The sequence below is a fragment of the Phaethon aethereus genome, assembly GCF_964289735.1.
Source record: "Phaethon aethereus genome assembly, chromosome: 23".
Taxonomy (NCBI): domain Eukaryota; kingdom Metazoa; phylum Chordata; class Aves; order Phaethontiformes; family Phaethontidae; genus Phaethon; species Phaethon aethereus.
Genome location: NC_138599.1, coordinates 8,405,838 through 8,429,727, shown reverse-complemented (window position 1 = coordinate 8,429,727; position 23,890 = coordinate 8,405,838).

Here is a 23,890-nt window from a genome sequence, read left to right as displayed (position 1 = left end):
ACTGAAGAGGGGATCCGAAAAGCCACCATTAAATTGTTAAATTTTCTAGGGCAAAAGGGATTAAAGGTGTCCCGATCAAAGCTACAGTTTGTAGAACAAGAAGTAAAATACTTAGGACATTGGCTGAGTGAGGGAAGGAAGAAGTTAGATCCTGATAGGGTATCTGGGATTCTATCCTTAAGACCCCCACAAACTAAAACGGAAATTAGGCAAATACTGGGATTATTAGGATATTGTAGACCATGGCTTGAAAATTATAGTGATAAAGTAAAATTCTTATATGAAAAATTAACTAATAACCAACTTAAATGGTTTATTGAAGATGATCAGAGATTTGAGGAAGTAAAAAAGGCATTAATACAAGCACCTGTATTGAGCCTCCCAGATCTAGAAAAACCTTTCTATCTCTTTGTGAATACATCAAGCCAGACAGCGTATGGAGTTCTTACTCAAGACTGGGCAGGAATCAAAAAACCCCTGGGGTATTGTTCTAAGTTACTTGACCCAGTAAGCAGAGCATGGCCTGCTTGTCTCCAAGCTTTGGTTGCTACAGCATTATTAATAGAACAAGTTAGGAAGATTACCTTTAGTGCTCCTTTAAAGGTGTATACCCCACACAATGTCAGAAATGTTTTACAACAAAAAGCGGAAAAATGGTTAACGGACAGCCGAATCCTAAAGTATGAAGCAATACTAATAGACTCCCCTGACTTAGAACTGAGGGTGACTTCTGCTCAGAGTCCAGGACAATTTTTGTCTGGAGAACCATCAGAGGTATTACAACATAACTGTTTAGAGGTAATTGAGACCCAGACAAAGATGAGACCAGATTTAAGAGATGCTGAGTTGGAAAATGGAGAAGCGCTGTTTATAGATGGCTCCTCCAGAGTGGTAGAAGGGAAGAGAAAATCGGGTTATGCAGTAATTAATAAGGACTTGGAACTTGTGGAATCAGGACCTCTGAGTCCATCATGGTCAGCTCAGGCTTGTGAGCTGTATGCCCTATGTAGGGCCCTGGAATAATTAAAAGGAAGAAGTGGGACTATATTTACAGATTCTGAATACGCATAGGGGGTGGTCCACACTTTTGGAAAAATTTGGGAAGAAAGAGGTTTGATTAATACTCAAGGGAGGAATTTAATACATCAAGAATTAGTAGTAAAGATTTTGAAGGCGTTAAGAGAACCAAAGGAGATAGCAGTGGTACATGTGAGGGGACCCCAAAAGGGATTAGATTACCGAACTAGAGGAAATAACTTAGCAGATAAAGAGGCCCAGGAAGCAGCCCTGAGGACTGAAGTTGCCAAAATTAATGTAATACAAACAAAGGAGGACATCAGCAAAGAAGAACGAGAGGAAAGAGAGAAGTTTACGCCAGAAGAACAAACAAAATTGGAGAAAATAGGAGCTAAATTAGAACAAGGAAAATGGACACTGCCTGATGGGCGAGAAATGTTGCCAAAAGCCTACACCAGGCGAATATTAGAACGTTTGCATGCGCAAACACATTGGGGTACAAAAGCGTTAAGTGATCATTTTCTTAAACAATTTGGTGGTATTGGAATTTTTGAAATAGCAAAGCACATTACACAAGGTTGCTTAATTTGTCAAAAGGTAAATAAGACAGTGTTTCGACAAGCAGCCACGGGAGGGAGAAAAACAGCTTACAGACCTTTTGAGAAAGTACAAGTCGATTTCACTGAATTGCCTAAGGTAGGGAGGATAAAATATTTATTGGTAATAGTAGATCATTTAACACAGTGGGTAGAAGCTTACCCTGTAGCACGAGCTACGGCACAGATGGTGGTAAAAATTTTATTGGAACATTTGATACCTAGATATGGGATAATCCAGTACATTGATTCTGACCAGGGCACACATTTTACTTCTAAAATAATAAAACTATTATGTCAATCATTAGGTATTCAGTGGGAATACCACACTCCGTGGCACCCAGAAAGCTCGGGGAAGGTAGAAAGAATGAATCAAACAATAAAACAACAATTGGCTAAATTAATGATTGAGACGCAAATGCCCTGGACGAAATGTTTACCATTGGCACTTCTAAACATAAGAATGAAACCATACAGTGAGACTGGATTATCGCCATATGAAATGTTATATGGCATGCCTTATTTTCAAGGAATGCCTCTGGGGAACAATGTAATTGAGGATCATAGTATCCAACAATATATAATTACCATTGGAAAAAGATTAAAAGGATTAAGAGAGATTGGGATGGTGGCCCAAACACCACCTTTAGGATTTGCAATTCATCAGTTAGAACCAGGAGATAAAATTCTGATAAAAACATGGAAAGAAGGAAACCTATCTCCCCTCTGGGAAGGACCTTTCCTTGTTTTATTCACTACAGAAACAGCTGTGAGAACTGCTGAAAAAGGATGGACACATGTGTCACGAGTGAAAGGTCCAGTGAAGGAGTGGAAAGTCACATCTGACTAAATTGCTGTGGGAATTTTATTGCGGCTACTCCTGTAATAGAAACAGGAGTGAAACATGAAATTCCCACAGTTGCTAAAAATCTATTTGTAAATCTTGCTGAACACATTGCTAAGTCATTGAATATAACTAACTGTTACGTTTGTGGTGGAACAAATCAAGGTGAACGATGGCAATGGGAAGCTATGGAGAGAAATATAAGTAATCCCCAAGTTTGGAAAACAATGGGAAAGGGTAATAGGAAACAACAATGGGTACTCCAAACGAGTATAATCGGAAGGAGTTGTTGGCAAAAGAAGAACAGGAAAAAGGAGCTGGAACTAGAATTTGTCCTTTGTGTAGAAGGTGGTGTGTATTTGTAAGATTAGTGTTGCAGGCTAACTGGCAGTTTTCTGTAGCCATAAAGCCTTGCAAATAAAGAGGATCGCCAGGCTCGGGCAAGTGCTCAGGTCTGGACAAACCACTGATCTATCAAAGCTCTGGCCTTCACAAGCAGTGCTCAATTAATTTGGGTACTAAGAAAACACCCCCTTAAAGGAAAGAAGAGGGCAAGACCGCAGGGGAACTGGTGTTGCGGCTTAAAAAGGGTCTGCCAAGGGCTGCAACCCCTTCGGGCTGTGACCTTTGATCACTATGGCCCTGACCGGACCTCTTCTAGTTCTACTTGGGGTGAGTTCCTTGACTCTGACTATGGCAAATAACTGTAGTCAATATTGGAACAAGTCCAGCTGGGGTTCACCCCAGAAAAATGGAAATACTGAGGACCTTTTCTAATTGTACAGCCTGTACATGTAATCAACAATAAAACCTAGTTTTTTCCTGTTACCCATAAATTTGGGTGAGCGATTAGGAGTCCAGGTGTATAACGAATGGCCTCCTGAGAGACAAACTTGGAATGGAATCAATCTAGGAGGATTTTGGGGAGATTTTATGAGTGGTGATTGGCTTACTAAAATCGCGATAGTTGTATTGAGGATATGTGGGGGATTGTTACTAGATTAATCTACTCGGTTATACTCAATTGGAAATGAAAACACGAATCAATACTATAAAGAAAAAGATAGGGGATTGTGAAATATGTTCATCTGATTCGTGTGATGAAGTGTAATCTTCTGTACTTCTATGGATTTCTCCTGCACCATAAAAAGGGGTGTTTTACAGGACAAACTTAAACTACTTTGCTGGTATATCAGCTCAAACCAGTTTGACCCCTCACCGCATAGTATTGTGTAAAGAGAAACTTGTAAAGTGCATGCATAAAGTTTGGGGTCATCCTGGGGGCACGCTGAGGAAGATTCGAGAAGACTCTAGAAGGAGAAGAGGGCATGCGCCGAAGAAGACACGCCTATTCATGAATATGTATTAGCAGACAGGATATAAACCAGGAACAGGAACTGTACCGCGTGCGTCTTGGTGGAGCGGAGACTCCCGGCGCACCCAGCGCTGTTTGCTTGCCTCTATTCGTTTAATAAATTGTAAACTGAAATTGGAATCCTGTTGGGGACTAAATCATTTATCACAATACTACACTGGCCACAGTGCAGAGTTCACCGCAGATGTGATGAGATGCTCTCTTCACATTTCTACAATTTCTGGCATCGTACAAGTCACATCCTTTCCTCCGTTCTGAAAACCTCTTTCAGCAAAAGGTGTTAACGCCTGCTGCTCTTGTCTGATCCTTGTTTGGTGTTATAGCTGGCGACGGAACAGGAGCATGGGGTATTGCTCACCAGATGCTATCAGAATAGGAAACCTGAACAAAATAGGCTCTCTTTTCTAACCTGTCTCAACATTTTGAAGCAGTCCCCTCATCTACAGTCTCAGAGACAGAGACCTCAAAGGGTGGTTCAGAAAGGTCAAACTCAGGCAGCGACTCCCAGAGCTGGTTGCCCAGCACGTGCCCAGATGGCTTTTGTGGGTCTCCAGAGGTGGAGCCTCCACAACCTTCCCGGGCAACCTCTGCCAGGGCTCCGTCACCCATGCAGTAAAGAAGCATTTTCTAATGTCCAGGGGGAACCTCCTGTGTTTCAGTTTGTGCCCATTGCCTCTGGTCCTGCACTGGGGACTGCTGGGAGGAGCCTGGCTCCACCCTCTTTGCGCTCTCCCTTTGGGTATTGATACGCATTGATGAGGTCCCCGCCGAGCCTTCTCTTCTCCAGGCTGAGCAGTCCCAGCGCTCCCAGCCTTTCCTCACAGGACAGGTGCTCCAGTGCCTTCATCGTCTTCGTGGCCCTTTGATGGACTCTCTCTAGTATGTCCCTGTCTCTCTTGTACTGGGGAGCCCAGAAGTGGACACAGTGCTCCCAGTGTGGCCTCACCCATGCTGAGTATGGGGGAAGGTTCACCTCCCTCCAACCACTGGTGACAGCCTCACTGCTTACAGAGGCTCTCATCCAGCTCTGGCTTGCCTGGAAAAGAACTCTTAGGTGTTTGTAGCTCCGTCCACTGACATATTCATCCATTCAATTCATTCAGGAGGCAATAAACCTCCTGCGCTGACTGTACCGGTTGTGCACAGCTTGCTTCTGCAGCCAGGCAGACCTGGAGTGCTTGCCCAAGCTCAGCGAAGGGGCACGCCAGAGAGGACAGAGGAGGGGTCAAGCCTCCCTAACCAAGGGTTTTGTCAGTTAACTAGCAGGCAACAGAGCTTGGGGAAAAGCTTAGGCAGCAAAAAATCCTGGAAGAAGTAGTGGTAAAACAGCAGAAAAGGTATGAGGCCCAGGATCACCGTTCCTGACCCAGGGGGCCCCAGGAGGTGACATGGCCGCAGGGTGATATTGTCACCGAAATCGGGAATAAACCTCGTAACACCAATGTAGTGTTAAAAGGCAGGCATTCTTCATTCACGGCGCCGGGAACACGGGGGACAGCTCCTCCTAGATCGTGTTCCTCGATTGGTTCAAAAATCACACATTTATAGGCAAGATTAATACATATTCATCAAGTGTCCATACAATGATTGGTTAAATATTCCGCGCCTACCATGTAAATGACCACGCATGCTCACTATAATTTCTTGGGATTTTACTTCCTTAATCTTTTGAGTCGGAGGGTTTCTTGAGTGGGTGGTCTCTGAGTCGGTGGTCGCGATCTCCCCCTGCCGGAATTACCTTTCCCTCTAAGTTCATTTAAACTTGGCAATACTAAATACATCTTCACGGGCTATCGGTCCAACATGCAATCATTGACCCCACAGTCCTTTGTTTTAAGACAGGACTATAGAATGAATAATTACTTATCCACCAGACTGTAGAACTGACCAAGGTGTTCCTTCTTTCTGACTACTTGTTATTAGAACAAAACATAATACCGTGATCACAATGTTACACTTAACTCCTTGATAATTAAATCAAGATGGGAAGGGTTAGGTGGGTTCTCGAGCAGCATTGCTGGTGCATAATGTTCTTATGTAGCAAGTTACAACTTGCTACAAATTCACAAACCTATTTTCTAACCCTATTTTATTTTAATTCCCTACCACCTTGGTTACATTTCCCCCCTTTGGAATTTTTGAAATAATTTGTTTTCAATACTTCCATTACAAATTAATTTCCTTATTAACATTCAATCACTTTATTGTATGATGGTAGGAGCATTATTAGTTAGTCCATTTAAATTTTGGTGTTTTGTAGTCAATACAAGTGTAATTCTGCTATCAATGGTAGCTCTTTTTGTAAATTCCTTTTTCAAACAATGATAAATGAATAATATTCTCAAAGATATTATTAATAATAATAACACAGTATCAATTAAGGACTTCACCCATGAACTCAAGTTTTATCCCTATCCACTGAAAATTTTATCAAACCAATTTTCTTGCATGTCTTGTTGCATTTCCTGAGTATCCTTTTCTATTTTTCTCAATAAGTCCAAATCATATTCAACATCCTGGGTAACATTTGGGATATCTATGCAACAATGATCTATCGTATCCCTCAGATATCCACAAACTCCATGTTCTTTTAGTAAGAGCATATCTAGAGCCATCCTATTTTGTAGGGTCGTCTTCAAAGTGGCTTGTAACTGTAAATTTAGTTGTTTAAATCCTTTCCTCGTTATTTTGGCTAATCTTTTCACTTGACCTGTCAACTTATATAACCAATCCCTATTCCTGTAAGTTGCCAAGGGAGTCAATAAGGATTCTAAGGCTCATCCAAGTTTCACTCCTGTCGAGGGTTCATTCCAATCATCATCATCAATTTGTGATCTTTTTGTCCATATTAACTTCAGATTTTCAGAATCTCCCGTAAAGGGAGCTTTCTTCCAGATTGGACATAATGTCGGCATTCCTAAAGTGATTTGTCTTACCTTCCCATCCACCAGTAAATGGGTGGTCCAAGTTCCATCACTCATTGTCCAAACTAAATGTCCTGGGCTCTGAACTGTAGACCTTCTACAACTAAATATTGATCCCTTTCTAATTTTATATACACTAGTCAAATTTAAATCGTTCTTGAGTCCTCTGTACCAACACCCATATTTCAATGCAGCTGCTAAGGGAGGGATTTCTTGAACTGCTTTATAAACTGTACTGCAATTACGTATCTTTTTACAATTCCACCAGGGTACTATATCCTCCTTTTCCTTGGATGTGGTTCTCTTGTCATTAACTGATGGGAAAACTGTAAAGACTGTTCCATCCCAGGCAAAACACCATGAAGTATTAGCCATATAATGAAATTGAGATAAAATAGCCGTAGACCACACTGAATCCCATGCAGCCTCTGCCTCTCGCTTAGTCTGATTTTCACAATTATGGACTACACGTCCAGCTTCCTCGGGATCATGTACAGGGAGGCCTCTACTTATTTCTTTGCATAATTGTTTATCCCTTGTGCTTACTGAGCTCAAGTTTGTTGTTAAGATTCCCCACGGAATTGATTCACCTGCTGCTCTTGGAATTGGAAGACATACGGTTATTTAGGTTACATTTTGTAAATTTGCAAATTCTTTTATCAATCCTACCATTAAATTTTCTTCTGGAGTTCTCCTTGGAATGTATATTAGCTGCTCTGCTTCACTCTCCCTTCCAATTGATCTATTATCATCTCAAACAATGCTCCCAACATCATCAGTTTCCAAATCAAAACCCATTTTCCATATTTTCCAATGGTAATTTCTTAAACATGTTTTAAAGTCAACTTTGTAGTCTCTGAATCCCTATTGATGACCTTCCATGCCAGGGCTTTCTTCACTCGGGTGTAGTGTATCCCCGGTTCCACTCCTCCAACCTTGATTGTAGTATGAGTTGTTAACAGTACCTAGAATGGTCCCCTCCACTTTTCCTGCAGTGGTTCAGAGTTCCAAGTTGAAAGATCACCTGGCTGATACTGATGTACAGGCGTATCCAAGGCAAGTGACCTAGTCAGCACAATGTATCTCCAAAGTGCTCCAAGGACTTTTCCTAAAGAAATTAGATACACTTTCAAATCAGTTTCCCCAGCTACCTTCATATCCCCTGGGATTAAAGGAGTCTGGTACAGTTTACCATACAGGACTTCATATGGACTTATACCGTCTCTTGATCTTGGTTGGATCCTGATTCTCAAGAGAGCTAGTGGTAAAGCCTGTGGTCACTTCAAAGATGTTTCCTGACAAATTTTACTTATTTGTCTTTTCAACATTCAATTCAATCTCTCAATTTTTCCACTCGATTGTGGCCTCCAAGGGGTATATAAGTCCCATTTTATACCCAAAATTTTACTGATCTGTTGAACTACATCTGCCACAAAGTGTGGTCCCCTATCAGAAGACATTCCCAATGGCACTCCAAACCTTGGTATTATTTCCTTCAACAACACTTTAACTACCTCTCTAGCTTTGTTGGTGCGGTAAGGGAAGGCCTCTGGCCACCCAGAAAATGTATCAATTAGTACTAATAAATACCTGTATCCATTCTGACTGGGTAACTCAGAGAAATCAATTTGCCAATAATCTCCTGAAGAATTTCCTGGTTTTATCATTCCTAGAGGTGGCCTCTTTTGGTTCATGGGGTTATTTTTAAGGCAGATTGGACATCTAGCTATTATTGATTTAACTATTCCTGTCATTCCTACATATACTACAGATGTTTTTAAACTTGAAACCATAGCATCTACTCCCCAATGTGTTTGTTCATGTTTTTCCTTTGTGAGTTCTGTCATAATTTGCAGTGTTACTGTCACCTGTTTTTTTTGTTTTACTGGTACTAGTGCAAGGATACCTCGTTCTGCGGCCTCTTTTGCAGCTTTGTCTGCCAATCGATTACCTATATTTACAGCCGTCTGACCAAATTGATGAGCTTTACAATGCATTACCGCCACTTCTTTCGGTCTCTGCACATCTTCCAGGAGTTGGAGAATTTCTTCTTTATACTTTATTGGTGTTCCTTGGGCTGACAGCAATCCCCTTTCTTGCCAGAGGACTCCATGAGCATGGATCACACCAAATGCATATTTAGAATCAGTCCAAATATTTACCCTTTTTCCTTCTGCTATTTGCAGAGCCCGCCTTAATGCCACCAATGCTGCTTTCTGTGCTGAGGTACTTGCAGGTAGTGTCCTTGATTCCAATACCTCAGAGGTGGTGACGACAGCATATCCAGCCATTCGTTTTCCTTCTCATACGAAACTGCTTCCATCTGTGTATAACTCCAGATCAGGCTTTTCCAGAGGTTCATCTCTCAGGTCTGGTCTACTGGAATAAACTTGTTCAATGGTTAACAAACAATCATGTTCTAAATTTCCTGTTGGACTCTCTGTTGACAAAAATATTGCTGGATTAACAATCGGTGTGGTTTTCAATGCCACATCATCTTGTTCCAATAGAACAACCTGATACTTCAGCATTCTGCTGGGGAATAGCCAGTGACCCCCCTTTTGCTCTACAACAGTTAGTACCATATGCGGTACGTACACCACCATCTTTTGGCCCATGGTCAATTTTCGAGCTTCTTGGATCAGCAATACTGTTGCTGCCACAGCGCGTAAACATCCTGGCCATCCTTTACTCACGTTTTCAAGTTGTTTAGAGAAGTACCTCACTGATCGACTCCAGGATCCCAGCCGTTGTGTCAGCATGTTGCCTTTCATGTGCAAACAACTCGAAAGGTTTGGTCACATTACGTAATCCCAGAGCAGGAGCCATCATTAATGCCTTTTTCAGTTCTTTGAATGATTTCTGACATTGAGGTGTCCAAGTCAGATACCGATCCTTGGATTCCTTTAAAGCCTCATACAGTGGCTTCACATACAATCCATAATCCAAAATTCAAAGTCGGCACCACCCAATCATTCCCAGAAAAGTTCTCAATTCTTTCGGGCTACTTGGTTCAGGAATTTGACAGATAGCTTCTTTTCTTTCATTTCCCCATTGTCTCTGTCCTTGGGATATTTCAAATCCCAAATAAATTACTGTTTCTTTTCCTATTTGGGCCTTATTTCTGGAGACTCTATATCCTCCTTGGCCTAGGAAATGTAGTAAACTGACAGCAGAACACTTCCCTTTTGGTCCTGTCTCTTCCATATCTCTAATTCCTTGGCCAATTGATTCCCAAATATCGTAGGGCTATTTTTGAATCCTTGTGGAAGTACAGTCCATGTCAATTGGGTCTTTCGCCCTGTGGCCAGACTTTCTCACTCAAAAGCAATTATGTTTTGGCTGCCTATATCTAGAGGTATGCAGAAGAAGGCATCCTTTAAATCTAGTACAGTAAACCATTTATGTTCCTCTTTCAAAGAAGTCAGTAAAATATATGGATTAGCCACTACTGGGTGTATATCTTGGACTATCTGATTTATAACTCTTAAATCCTGAACCAATCAGGATTCCTTGCCTCCGGATTTCCTTACTGGTAATATGGGAGTGTTATATTCTGATTCACACTCTACCAATAGTCCACATGCTAAAAATTTTGTAATCAACCCCTCTAATCCTTTTCAAGCCTCCCACTTAATAGGATATTGTTTTTGTTGTACCGGTTTGGCTCCAGGTTTTAAAATCACCTTTACCAGCTCTGCCAATTTAGATCATCCCAGAATTCCACTTGCCCAGACCAAAGGAATAACTGCATTTTCCACTTCTTCTGGAATCTGTTCTTCCCTGTAGGAATCCTGTAACATAAACACTCTTGCCTCTATGGCTTTTGATTCTGGTATTAACAATTTGATTTCTCCATCTTTGAAAGTTATTTGTGCATCTAATTTACTCAATAGATCTCGTCCCAACAAAGACAGTGGACATTCAGGCATATACAGAAACTGGTGAGTTACCCATTGTTTTCCCAATTTAAACGTTAATGGCTATAAAAATGGCCAATTTTCCTTCTGCCCTGTCGCACCAACAACATTTACTGATTTGTGACTAAATCTCCCTTTACATGTATTCAATACTGAGTAAGTAGCTCCAGAAAGTCTATTTCTTCATTCCCTAGCTTCAATGTAACCAGAGGTTCAGCTAGGGTTGATTGCCCCGGTCCCCTTCGTAGTTCTTCATCCAGAGTCATTAATTTAATTGCCTGGAGAGCCGGATCTAATTCTCCTGCCTTAGGACATTCTCTTTTCCAGTGCCCACACTCCTTGCAAACAGCACATTGGTCTTCTGCTAATCGGGGCTTATTTTCCTTCTCTCTCCGATATTCATTGCTCGTCCTCTCCCTCTGCCTATCCTGTTATTCCCTGCCAAAACTGCTAGTAGCTTTCCACCCTTTCGGGTTTGCCTCACCTATTTTTCTTTTTCTCTATTGTTATATACAGCCCAAGCAATTTCAAGCATTTTACCTTAGCCACCCTTTCGGGATCCTCCCGATAGGTACCTGCAGTCTCTTTCCATGATCTTAAATCAGTAACTGAAAAAGGAACTTTCACCACCACTGGACCATCATTCCCCACTGCTTCTCGGAGAGGGGCTTGGAGGGAAGTTAGTCTTACTTCCCCCCTCCTTCCCTGTGTTCTTCCTGAAACTGGGCTAAATCCCTCTGCTTCCCCTTCCTTGGGAGCAGTAGGAGGATTATCATCCTCCGAATTTTGGACCTCTCTTCCCCTTTCTCACCTTTGGTGAGGACCAACCATTAATTCAATATCTTCCTCCTCAGTTCCATTTTTCCAACAATTTTCTGTAGTATTATAAGTAGAACAACCCCTTTTCGAGTTCTCATCACATTTTCCCTTTTTCACAATCTTTACCATGGGATCATACGGATGTATTCCACACTGTCTCTGCCATTCTGGATGATTTTGTAGTGTAAAGAACAAATCAACATAAGCCATTTCTTCCCATTTACCCTCCTTTTTACAAAACAACATTAATTGCAAGATGGTGTTATATTGCAATGTCCCATTTTCTGGCCATTTCTCCCCACTGTCCAACCTTGGACATACATTGGCCACCAATGATTGCAATATTCAATTAATTGCTTCCAAGTCAGAGGATCACCTCCCAGATCTTTCCAATGCCTCAAAATACATCCCAAAGGTGTTTTTTGTGGGATAGATCTTTTACTCGGAAATGTTCCCATTTTCCCAAGACTAGTGGGTGTGATTGTGCACTATCACAGGCACTAGTCGGAGGGACCCATACTCTCCTCGAGGGTCCCTCTGGATCTTCTAGCCCCCTGCTAGAAATCCCCCAACCTCCTTACCTGGGCCCCTAGCCCAAGCTTGCGAGGCTTTCACCGCGTCTTATAGGCAGGCATTCCTTGTGAGGGTCCCGTACCCTCACCCTTTCCAGAGGTACCTTTCAGCCCTACTCTGCGTAGCTTTCGCTGCGCCTTACGAGCGAGATAGTGGGACTCGAACCCACGTTACTTCAATCCTTTAAAGAATGCCTTATTACCTTTCCAGGGGACTTGCTCAGAATTCTTCGGTCCGGGGATCAGAGGTTCTCCCCGAGAATCCCTCGGTGCTGGCTGGAGGTCCTGTGATCCAACAGATCTGTTGAGATTCACAAGCAGTGTCCCATCTGGGTCGCCAAAACTGTCACCGAAATCGGGAATAAAACTCGTAACACCAATGTAGTGTTAAAAGGCAGGCATTCTTTATTCACGGCGCCGGGAACACGGGGGACAGCTCCTCCTAAATCGTGTTCCTCGATCGGTTCAAAAATCAAACATTTATAGGCAAGATTAATACATATTCATCAAGTGTCCATACAATGATTGGTTAAGTATTCCTCGCCTACCATGTAAATGACCACGCATGCTCACTATAATTTCTTGGGATTTTACTTCCTTAATCTTTTGAGTCGGAGGGTTTCTTGAGTGGGTGGTCTCTGAGTCGGTGGTCGCGATCTCCCCCTGCCGGAATTACCTTTCCCTCTAAGCTCATTTAAACTTGGCAACACTAAATAGATCTTCACGGGCTCTCGGTCCAATATGCAATCATTCACCCCACAGTCCTTTGTTTTAAGACAGGACTATAGAATGAATAATTACCCACCCACCGGACCGTAGAACTGACCAAGGTGTTCCTTCTTTCTGACTAATTGTTATTAGAACAAAATATAATACCATGATCACAGAGTTACACTTAACTCCTTGATAATTAAATCAAGATGGGAAGGGTTAGGTGGGTTCTCGAGCAGCATTAGTGGTGCATAATGTTCTTATAGTTACAACTGGCTGCAAATTCACAAACCTATTTTCTAACCCTATTTTATTTTAATTCCCTAGCACCTTGGTTACAATATATCATGGCAATGGACTGTGAGAGCGTGGAGAAGAAAACTGGCAGCTCTTACTCCCCAGAAGGTGTCATTTTCAACTGAAATAACCAAAAGGTCTCCCGACGTTCAAAGGCAGACTTGTCAAAAGGACTCGGGAAGGCTGTGAAAAGAACTGCACATGCACAGGAGACAGCATTAGATGACCAACGATTGTTTTCACGTCCAGTTCCTATGTTTAAGAAGGCCCATAAACCCCCGGGTTTATATTAAAGAGGTATTTCATTCCTATCCAGCTTCTCATCTGAAGAACTGTTGAGAGGGAGAAGGGAAGTAAAGCACCATCCAGCAGGAACCTAGTTTTCACACGTTTTTTCTAAATTTAGTCTGCTCAGGGCCAGGACATACCATATAAGGCCATGTGGCCCCACCCCTCCTTTGTGTGTTGGGGCCAGGACGTGTATAGGGCCGTACTCGTCCATCCATGGCTGACTGCAGACGCTGTCTCTGCTGCTGCATGGCGCGTCAAGGGAGGCAGCAGCTGCTGAGACGGAGTGCCACACAACATCGGTGGCGCTTGGTGGCAGTGTTTGGTTGCCATCCCCGCAGCCATGAGCCGGCGTGGTGCGGGACGGGGGCCTGTGGTGCGCAGCCACCCCTCGCCCTGCTGCAGCTTGGCACTGAAGGATGAGCACAGGCGGCAGCTGGAGAGGGTGCGGGCTGAGCTGGAGGTCAAGCGGCTCCACTCCCAAGAGTTGCACCGCCACTTTGCAGCTGAAACCCACAAGCTGAAGGAGGCGGCAGAGCGGGACCGGCAGCTCCTGGCCAAACGGCTGCAGTCCAAATGGGAGCAGCGGCAGGCACGGGAGCTCCAGCAGCTGCAGGAGCTCAACCAGTGGCAGCGGGCGTTGGAGATCCGCCAGCTGCTGCGCTCGAAGGAGGCTGAGCTGTGCGAGGTGCAGGTGATGCTGCAGCAACAGCGTGGCAACGCCATCCGTCAAGCACAGGACCTGCAGCAGCAGCTGGCCAAGGAGCTGGTGAGAGGAGCCTGGAGCAGCAGCGAGGCCCATGGTAAGCTCCAGGACGTCCTCAGCAAGCTGCGCTGGGAGACCAATGACGAGCAGGCCGCCCACATCATCTGCCTCCAAGAGGAACTGCTGCTGCTGCAAAGGAGACTCTTCCTAAAGTACATCTTGGAGCATTTCGAGGGCGAGCAGCCCGCTTCCTGCCACGAGGCCAGGGCCAGGGCCACGGCCTGGCACCGTCTGCAGACCCTCCTGAGCAGTGAGTCCATGGGGCCCTGCTCTTTGGAGAGCCTCATGGCATCATCCTCCCGCAATGGAGAAGGGCAGCAGAAAACCCGCAAGAACTTCAAACGTGCTTGCCTCCAGAAGGAAGGGAACAGCATGGAGGTTTTGCTGGAGATTGTGGGGCAAGACTTGGCACTGCACTGCTTGGAATCCCTGCTACAAGGAAGGACCGGCAGCGGGCGCTCTGTGGCAGAGGTGGATGTTCTGCCCGTAGGGCAGCAGGAGGACTGCCTGCCTGCTAGCGCTTACATGAGGCTGCTGGAGCAGAATACCCGCCTCCAGCGTGTCCTGAAGGACCTCGAGAGGCGATGCAAAGTCCTTGAAGAGAACTGTCTTCTGAGGAAGGCACACTCTCCTGAAGTGTGGGAGGAAGTGGAGAGGCTCAAGCAGAAGACTGCTAAGCTGGGTCTCATTAGCAAGCAGCTGGAAGAAAGAGCCAGGCAATTGAGAGAGGCCACCTTCCAACCTGAAAACACTGTGCCAAAGACAGAGCTGATGACCAGTGTGCCTCCAGAGCTAAGGGATTACTCTGCAGGATGCAGATGACAAAATGAATTCCTGCAGCAGAAGTGATAGCACGTGGTCTTGACAAAGGACTCCGTGGCCGTGTGCTGGCTGACAGACTCAGGTCAGCCAGAAGTCTGGGCTAGAAGTATGGGAATCAACAAATAAAGGAAGACTCCTTAGCCGCTTCATGTCTTCTTTGGGAGATCAAGCCTCGTGGCTTTGGTAAGATGCTTATGTCCCGGGATGTGCAGTTTTTAATCCACTGCAGACAGAAATAGACTGTAGCGCCAGAGTTGCTGGGGGAGCCTAGCAGGTCTTCTGGGACCTGCCTGGTGACACTGATGTGCTGGCTGGGACCTCTGCTCACCAGTCTTGTGTGAGTCTTAACCACAGATGTCAGCACCTTGATGCTGAGGATTGCCCGGGTGCAGCCTGCCGGTTTTTCTTTACTGTAGAGAGTGTCTCCAGGTCTGTCTTGAGCCCTGGATCCAGTACAGAGGGCCAGACGGGAGGGGGGAACACATCTCCTCCTGTGCAGAGAGATGGCTGCAGGCTCAGCCAATGTCCGGAAGGGCCACGTTTGTGGAAGGCCTTTGCTCAGCTGATAGGGGTCAGGTTCTAAGTGTCTCTCCCAGCTGCGAGGTGACTCCTGGCAGCAGCTGTCTGCCTCTTGCAGGGCCCAAGTGCCTGCTGTATCCCACCACCCCAGCCAGAAAGCCTCTGAAAGTCAGGAAGAGCACAGGCATTGGTGGGCCCATCACCACGGAAGGCCCAATTGCTTCCCCTCAAAAGGCTGCTTCCCCTCCAAAAAACAAGGTGGTGTGGGTCAATTTCTTCCCCACTCAGAGGGAGAAGGAGGAAAGACTAAAAACTGTCCAGGCTCAAGAACTGCATGCCTGGAGATCCTGCTCTCCCCACAGGAGTGCACGAGTCTGCCTGCCCTTGGGAGTGAAGAAGTTGCCTCTCTCCTTCCTTTTGCAGAGGGAGAGGTACCCCTTTGCACCACCCCTGCCTCATCAGCTGCACGCAGGCATCTGGGGAGCGTGTACTTAGTTGCGTCCCAGAGAAACTCTTCCCTTATGAACTGGGACCTCAGGAACCGATATGCTACCCCTGGGGAGCACCGCATCCTCAACGTTCCTGGTCACTCAGCCTCAGCTTTTCAGGGGCCCTTCCCCTCACCCACTTTCAGCACACACCGCTTCCGCTTGGGATGTGGCTTTTCTCAAAACCCCACCAACCCCACTGCTCCCTTGAACAGCCCCAGCCTGCAGGACATTTGGAAGCGCAGCTCACATTGGCGGCAGGGGGACACTGAGGAAGAAGCAGTGAGGTGTCTCGGCACTGCCAGGGACCTCTGCAGCCCCGTGGGGCACTCAGCCCACTGGCCGCAGACCCGTGGCATCCCCATCAGCCAAGTGAGCCCAGCAGGACTATGGGAGAGATGAAAGGACTTTCAGATTCAGCATGCAAAGTTGCTGCTAGCCCCAAAAGAAAGACCCCAAAAGAGGCCAACAGCATGGCCAAGCCTCTGTGCCTTATGCACTCACTCAGCAGCAACCTAGGGTGAGCTGGGCTCTGCTGTGGGGAGCTGCAGTGAGGACAGGGCAGCCACGGTAGCTCACAGGTGATGTCCCAGAAGTATCCTGGGGCTGCACAGAGAGCATCTCAACCATGGCACCAGCGTTCCTTCAAGAACAGACATCGTGCCAGGGCTTGAATCTCTTCCACACCCGCACATTCTCCTCACCTGGTACGGGACAGACATGGACCAGCTGGAGCCAGCTCTGTGGCCAGGGCTGCGCGGGGAGGACGCGGGAGCACGCACCACCCAGGGAGAGGCCGAGGGCACGGGGTGGCTCAGCCTGGGCAGGAGGAGGCTCCAGGGCTCACCGCAGCTCGTCAGGACCTTCAGCCAGGCTCTTCGTCCTGGTAGGTGGCAGGAGGAGGAGACACCATGGGCCACAGTGCAGAGGAGAGGCCTGGCAGTGGCCCTCCAGCCTGCTGCTGGCCTAGCGGCAGCTCCAGCTGAAGCGACCTCACCAACACCCGCCCAGCCATCAGCCCCCCTATCAGGGGCTCAGGAAGACGTGACCTCAAAAGCACTGCCCATCCACAACGCTGCTGCGGGCTTGCATGGACAGAGTTGACCTCACAAGGAATAGCCGAGACACATGCCTGCTCCTGCCCTATCAACATCTCTGCCAGAAGTGACCTCACCACCCCCTGCCACAGCCGTCCCCCAACCTGCCTCTTCTCTGCCCCCCCAGCTCTCTGCGCTCTGTGCTGTCTCTGGCAGGCACTGAGCACCTCCGTGCCACCTGTTGCTCCTGACCAATCAGCTTCCTGGCACACAAGTGACCTCACCACACCCCAGCAATGTCACCTTCCGCCGCACTACCCCCTGCAATTCAACATCCCGCTGCTGGCAAGAAGGAGAGTTCACCTGGGAATTTGAATGCAGGTAGCAAGTGGAAGAATCCTGTCTGGGCTTTTAAGGAGGTGCATTAATGATGGGAGGAGGACTCAGTATAGTGAAAGGATCACCCTCAGAAGATGTTACAATGGAGTGGCTGAAAACAGATGGAACTCACGGCCTCTCGACAAAAAGGGTGTAACGGTTATGCCAATTAAGCTGGCCTGAGGTGACCTTTGTTGGAAATACAGACCAAGGGCGGCCTAAGATGAGGTCTGGATGAGGACAAACAGCAGGCTTTGCGTCTACAACTGGAGAAACAATTCCCGGGACAGATATGTTATTTATAGCTTTAGATATACGGAGTCATTGTCATTTTGCTACAAACATGAAAGGATGACCGCTTTCCTTACAAGACACACCCTTTGGAAGGGCCAGATGAAAATCTCTCAGGAGACACTAGCTGTCTTAACTCCTGCCTCTTTTGTGAGCTTCCCCACCTCTATGGAGCTGGGCCAGAGCCCCGTCAACCTCAGAAACGGTTCTTCAGTTACACACCGGTAACTCTGAGTTTCTAACGTCAACTCATTTCTCCCTTGCTCTGGTAATCCTTAATAAAGGTGCAGAAAGACGCACAGAACCCTGCTAGCAATGCGTCTGGCCTGCCAAAATACAGGTATGACGAGAGAGATCTCCTGTTCCATGGTCTGCTCATGCTAGCCAGCGGCTTAACTCACAGTAATGCCAAAGCAGCTCTTCTCAGGAAAAGAAAAACAAAACAAAAAACTACCGATGAGCAGAAACATTCCTTTTCCAACTGGCATAGGACCAAAAAGCAGCAACCCGCCTAGCTACAATTGGAAAGGAATAAACAGTTTCCTTTAGCACCTAATACTATGGAACAGGACTGTCACATCTGGTTTATGGCTACTCTGCCTGTTACCTTGCTACAGTCACACATGGAAAAGAAAAAGGTCAAAAATAATACAAACCTCTCTCAACAGGATCATAAGAACAGTCACTCTCACAAAGGTTGTTCAAGACCAAGTCAAGAAGCTCAGCCAAGACCTGCTGAGCAAATGCCCAAGCTGTGTTTTCTCGGAGGTCTCCGCCGGTGCCTGCAGTGGTTGTGTCTGCTGGCGTTTGCAAGGCTCCTGCCACGACAATGCTGCCTGTAAAACATTCATGCTTTAGCTGGTACTTCTCTGATCTGGAAGAATGACTCGGCAACCAGCATAACGATCGAGGACATCAGGATGTGCAGCATCTGGTCCCACAGGCCTCTGTTTCTGCAAAAAAATGGTCATAGGAGAAAGCGCTGGAAAGCAGGCTAGCATGCAACCCATGCAGTAGCAAAACCCCCATGGGCTAGAGGGGCACTTCTTCCTCGACGTACCAGTTTCCTTTTTGGTAAGTCTGAAAAACAAGTGTCTTGTGAGGGGCCAAACTAAGCCTTTCCTGCTGCTTTAGCATGCCCTGATCTCCAGACGCATGGCTTTTTGGGGATTGCAAATACAGAAAGATAACCCTTAGCCGGGGGCAAGCGGAAGGTAGTCCAGGATTTTCTGCACTTTCCAGCGTCATATGTTCTATGATCCTGTTCTATCCTTATATATATCCTCACAAGGCACGATTAAAAAAAAATGGATCCGTTTGAGTAACGATGAAGAATAAAGACTTGCCTTTTCTGCGTCCTGCTGCGTGGGAATTCCTCCTATCATCCACCAACAACTTGGAAATCACAGGTGCATGTGCGCTACTGCTTCAGGTTATAAGGTAGGAAGATGCTGCTTTGAATTTCAGAGCCTTGCGAGCGTGCGTTTAGGGCATTATCATCATGAACACGGCTAAGCAAAGTGCTTGACTTGCAACTGTGCGAGGTACAGCAGAAAATTGCCCTCAGGGTTGTCCACTTGATCAGACACCTCACGAGGCAAAGTCACCGGCGCATGACTGCTTCCAAGAAAGCCGTCTTCTGCCTCGGTTTTGCCTCAGAAACTGCACATACGGGTTGTTTTGGAACAGGGTTTGTGAGCACGGCTTTGCCTCATACCCCTCCCTCTTCGGCTCGCCTGTAGTCCTTCACCCCCAATGGCATGCGGGCAGCTGTAGTCCCCATCCCGGCAGCTGGGCGGGGGCACTAGTTTTGGCTGAGAGAGAGTTAATTTTCCTCGTAGTAACTGCTATGGGGCTATGCTTTGGATTTGTGCTGAAAACAGTGTTGATAACAGGGATGTTTCCGTTATCGCTGCACAGTGCTTACACAGCGTCCAGGCCTTTGCTGCTGCTCACGCTGCCCGGCCAGCGAGGAGCCTGGGGGTGCCCAAGAAGCTGGCAGGGGACACAGCTGGGACAGCTGACCTCAACTGACCAGCGCGATGTTCTACGTCACAGGGTGTCGACGCTGAGCACAGCAATAAAAGCTGGGGGAGGAAGGAGGAAGGGGGGAAGTCTGGAGTTACAGTGCTTGTCTTCCCCAGTAACCGTTATGCGTGATGGAGCCCTGCTTCCCTGGTGTCCTGGTTTCAGCCAGGATAGAGCTGGTTTTCTTCACAGAAGCCAGTGTGAGACTGTGTTTTGGATTTGGGATGAGGAACTGTTGATAATGTGCTGATGTTTTGGGTTGTTGCTGAGCAGTCAAGGACAGTCCAGCTTCTTGTGCTGGCCTGCCAGCAAGCAGGCTGGGGCTGCACGGGAAGCTGGGAGGGGACACAGCCGGGACAGCTGACCCAGACTGGCCAAAGAGATATTCCCTACCATCCGACATCATGCCCAGTACATAAACTGGAGTTGGCCGGGGGGTGGAAATCGCTGCTCGGGGACGGGCTGTCGATCACGGGGTGGTGAGCAATTTCTGTATTGGGCATCACTTGTTCTTGTACATTCCTTTGTTGGTATTATCATTATTGTTCCCTTCTTTCTTTCTGTCCTATTAAACTGTGTTTATCTCAACCCACAAGGTTTTTCCTAATTCTCTCCCCCGTCCCACTGTGGGAGGGAGAGTGAGCGAGCGGCTGCGTGGTGCTTAGTTGCCGGCTGGGGCTAAACCACGACACCTGGAGATGGCTGAACACCTACCTGCCAACGGGAAGTAGCGAAGGAATTCCTCGTTTTGCTTTATTTGTACGCACGGCTTTTGCTTTACCTATTAAACTGTCTTTCTCTCAGCCCACGAGTTTTCTCCCTTTAACTTTCTGATTCTCTCCCCCATCCCCCCGAGTGGGGAGCGAGCGAGCGGCTGTGTGGTGCTGAGCTGCCGGCTGGGCTTAAACCAAAACAGCGGGTGCCATTCCCAGCTCTGTCTCCTGGCCTACCTGGGCCAGGCCGTCAGCCCGGGGCTGCCGGGAGGGACCATCCCTGCAGTGCTTGGGCGTCTCCTGCAGTGCAGCTCCAGGGCTCAGCCCTGAAAGACTGAAGGGGCACAGGGGCCGTGTCCTGGTGCGGGTCCTCGTCTCTCTGGGCCCCGAGGAGGGACAACACTGCCCGAGGGCCCTGGCAGCAGCGGCCCGGGCTATGGGATGTGACGGCCATGGCTGCTGTGGTCCTGCCAGAGTGGTCGGCGGCCCACAGGGCAGCTGAAGCTGGGGTTACCCTTCTTGCGGCCCATCCTGGCTGCGTGCCCTCGGCCGGCCCACATCTGTCCTTCAGCACCGTGCCCCTGTATCGCAGGGTGCTGGGTGCGGAGCAGGGCGGAGAGGTTTCCCGGGGACTCTCGGGGACGGCCCGGGCTTGGCCCCAGAGAGGGGAGCTGCTGGCCAGGGGCGGTGAGGAGCTCTCTCCTGCTGGGGATTTGGTGTTTTCCCTCCTCCCAGCCCTTGGGGAGGTGGCTGTGGGAGCGTGGCGCACCCTGGCCCCACAGCCTGGCTGATGGCCCCGGGCTCGGCCTGGCCCTGTCCTGTGGATGCAGTGCTCTGCTCATCCCTGGCAGCTGCTGGGGAAACGGCGGCCTTTGGGCTCTGGCCAATGCTGTCGCATCGGCGAGCAGGACGTGTCGGGGGCAGGGGACAGCTGCTGCTGCTGTGACGGGAGAAGGCCAGAGCAGCCCACTGCCCAAAGGGCTGGCAGCACAGCCCCAGCAGCCCAGAAGAGGTGGGGCAGGGTGCCCCTGGGGGCACAGCTCTTCCCTCTCCACAGGGAAACTTCTCCCCTGGCTCATGGGCAAGGATGGGCAAGCCCAGAGCATGCCAGATGTGGCCGGCCACGTCTGAACACCAGCATGAAACCTCCAGGATTGGCAGTCCAGCAGGGCAGCTGGGGCTTTGTTGCACGGACACCCTGGGGCAGTGTGCGCTGTGCTGCCGCGGGCTGCTGCAAAGCCTGGGCATCAGGCAGCTCTCAGGACAATCCTGGACCCTTTGGGATCTGCCTTTTGCCTTTTGCCCTCTGCCTGCCTAGAGTGAAGACTCCCAGAGGAGGTGAACAGGCAGAGTTCACTGACATTCTAAAACAGTAATGGGGCCAGGGTGTGCTGAGGGGTGAGCTGTCCTGCACACAGTGGTAGAGGCCGGAACAACACTGTCTGCTCAGGGTGGTTCCCGTGTGAAGGACACTATGGCCTTGGCCTTGTGGTTCCAGCTTTAATCAAAAAGAGCCACTTTCTTGAAGAGACCTTCGCTTCTGCCTGGCTTTGCAGGGCCAGCAGCACAGTGCCCACAGGGTCCATCCTGATGTTGGCTGCTCCCTTGGAGATCTCAGGGTCAGCACGGTCTCAGCTGCCAGGGACGAGACGGAGGCTTCGGGGTCTTTCTCCAAAAGCTGGAGGGCTGCAACAGAAGGAAAGATAACAGAGCTGAAAGCCACCTGTCTGCAGAGCCCCGCCCAGGCATCTGCTCCAGACCATGCCAGCCCCACCTGTCTCTTTCCCTGGCCGAGAGGAGCAGGTGGGACAAATGGAGCAGGTGGGACAAATGGATCAGCTGGCAGCTGCTGCTCAGGAATGCCCCAACTGCCCCTGAGATGTTACTATGCCCTCCTCGAAGCGTTTCCCCGGGGCGGGGCAGGGCAAGGCATAGCAGCACACTGCCCACGCTCTGTCCCCTGCCCCACCAGCCCCGGCACACACAGCGCTCCCCCTTACTCACCGTTGCAGATCTCAGCCAGCCTCTCCTCGCTTTGGTCCCTCAGGTGCTGCACGGCAAGCCCTAGGCACAGCGCTCCGTCAGACCTCCCGCTCCCCAGCACGCTCCCAGCAGCACAGCTCCCGGCTCTGCCGGTTCGGCTGCACACCCTCCTCCCCCTCAGCAGGGGGACCCCAGGGAAGGACAGTACCCGAGGCAGGGTGGGACTGAGCAAGGCTGCCACCAAGCCCACCTGCATGGGCAGGGCTGGGAGAGGGAGGCACAGAGCCCCTGGCTGCCCAGGCCCTGCGCGGGGCAGTCGGGGCTCTGGCAGCCACAGGGCTGCCCCTTGCTGCCAAAGCAGCAGCTGGGACTGGGGCCAGGCTGCCAAAAGGGGGACCCCGGGGGCTGTGGCTCACCAATGAACCTCACGGCCGCCTCTCGCAAGGTGACCTGAGCATCCTTCAAGTACGGCAGGCTCTGACTCAGGTATTCTTCAGCTCTGCTCCTGTCCCGCACCAGCTGAAGAGAGCACAAATGGAAATGGGGCTGGCACAGACCCTCCCCAGTCAGCCCAGCCGGTCCCTCCTCCCAGCACCCCTATCCCCCTTGCACCGCAGGCCATTCCCGTCTCCCAGCCAGCAGCGCTGTGGGGCCGAGCTTCAGAGACAGCCGCAGGCAGAGCGGGGTCTGGAGGCCCTGAGAGCTCTCTGCCCCACCGCCTGGGCCCAGCTGGGCTAGGGTCTCCTTCAACATCCTGACGGTGGGGAGGGGAGGGGAGAGGGGCCTGGAGAAGAGCCCCCGGGGGCTCTGTGCTGAGAGCAAGGAAGGAGGGTGCAGCTCCAGTCGACAGGCTCCAGGCCGGAGCAGGGCTGGCGAGGCACAGGGGGCAGCCCTCGTCCAGCCCGGGCCCGGGGCTTGGGGGTGGTCCTCACCAAGCACTCCCCAATTCTCCCTGTCTGCTGTGCCTGCGTCCGGTGCTTGAGCTGTTTCCACTTCAGCAGCTTTGCAGCAACGAGGAGGGCTTTCTGAGAGGCCTGCAGAGCGGGACAGGGCTTGGTGGGATTGTGGCCAAGGACTGTGGGACAGGGACCAGGGCTCAAAGTCCTGGCCTCCAAACACCTGCAGGGACAGCTGGGAAGCCTCGAGGGACGCTCGTATTCAGGCCTTGGTGGCCATGGGCTGCTGCTGAGCCCTGCTGGGGGGCAGGTGTGGGAAATGTTTGCGCCAGCTTCTCCGCCCCTCCTTGCGCCGGGTGTGCTAGGACCCTTCCTCTGGGGTGCGCTGGAGGAGGCGGGATGGGAGGGGACCCCACCTCCCTGTCCTCCTCTGCAGCAGGAGGCACAGAGGGAGGAGGAAGGCCGTGGTGGGACCGGTGCAGAGAAAGAGGGGAGCTCTGCCCTGTCCTCAGAGTCTCAGGCAGCTGGACCCTGAGGTGACACAGGCTCCAAGAGTCCAGCTGCCAGCAGCCCTTGCCCCTCCCTGATGCCCAGGCCACCCCTGCG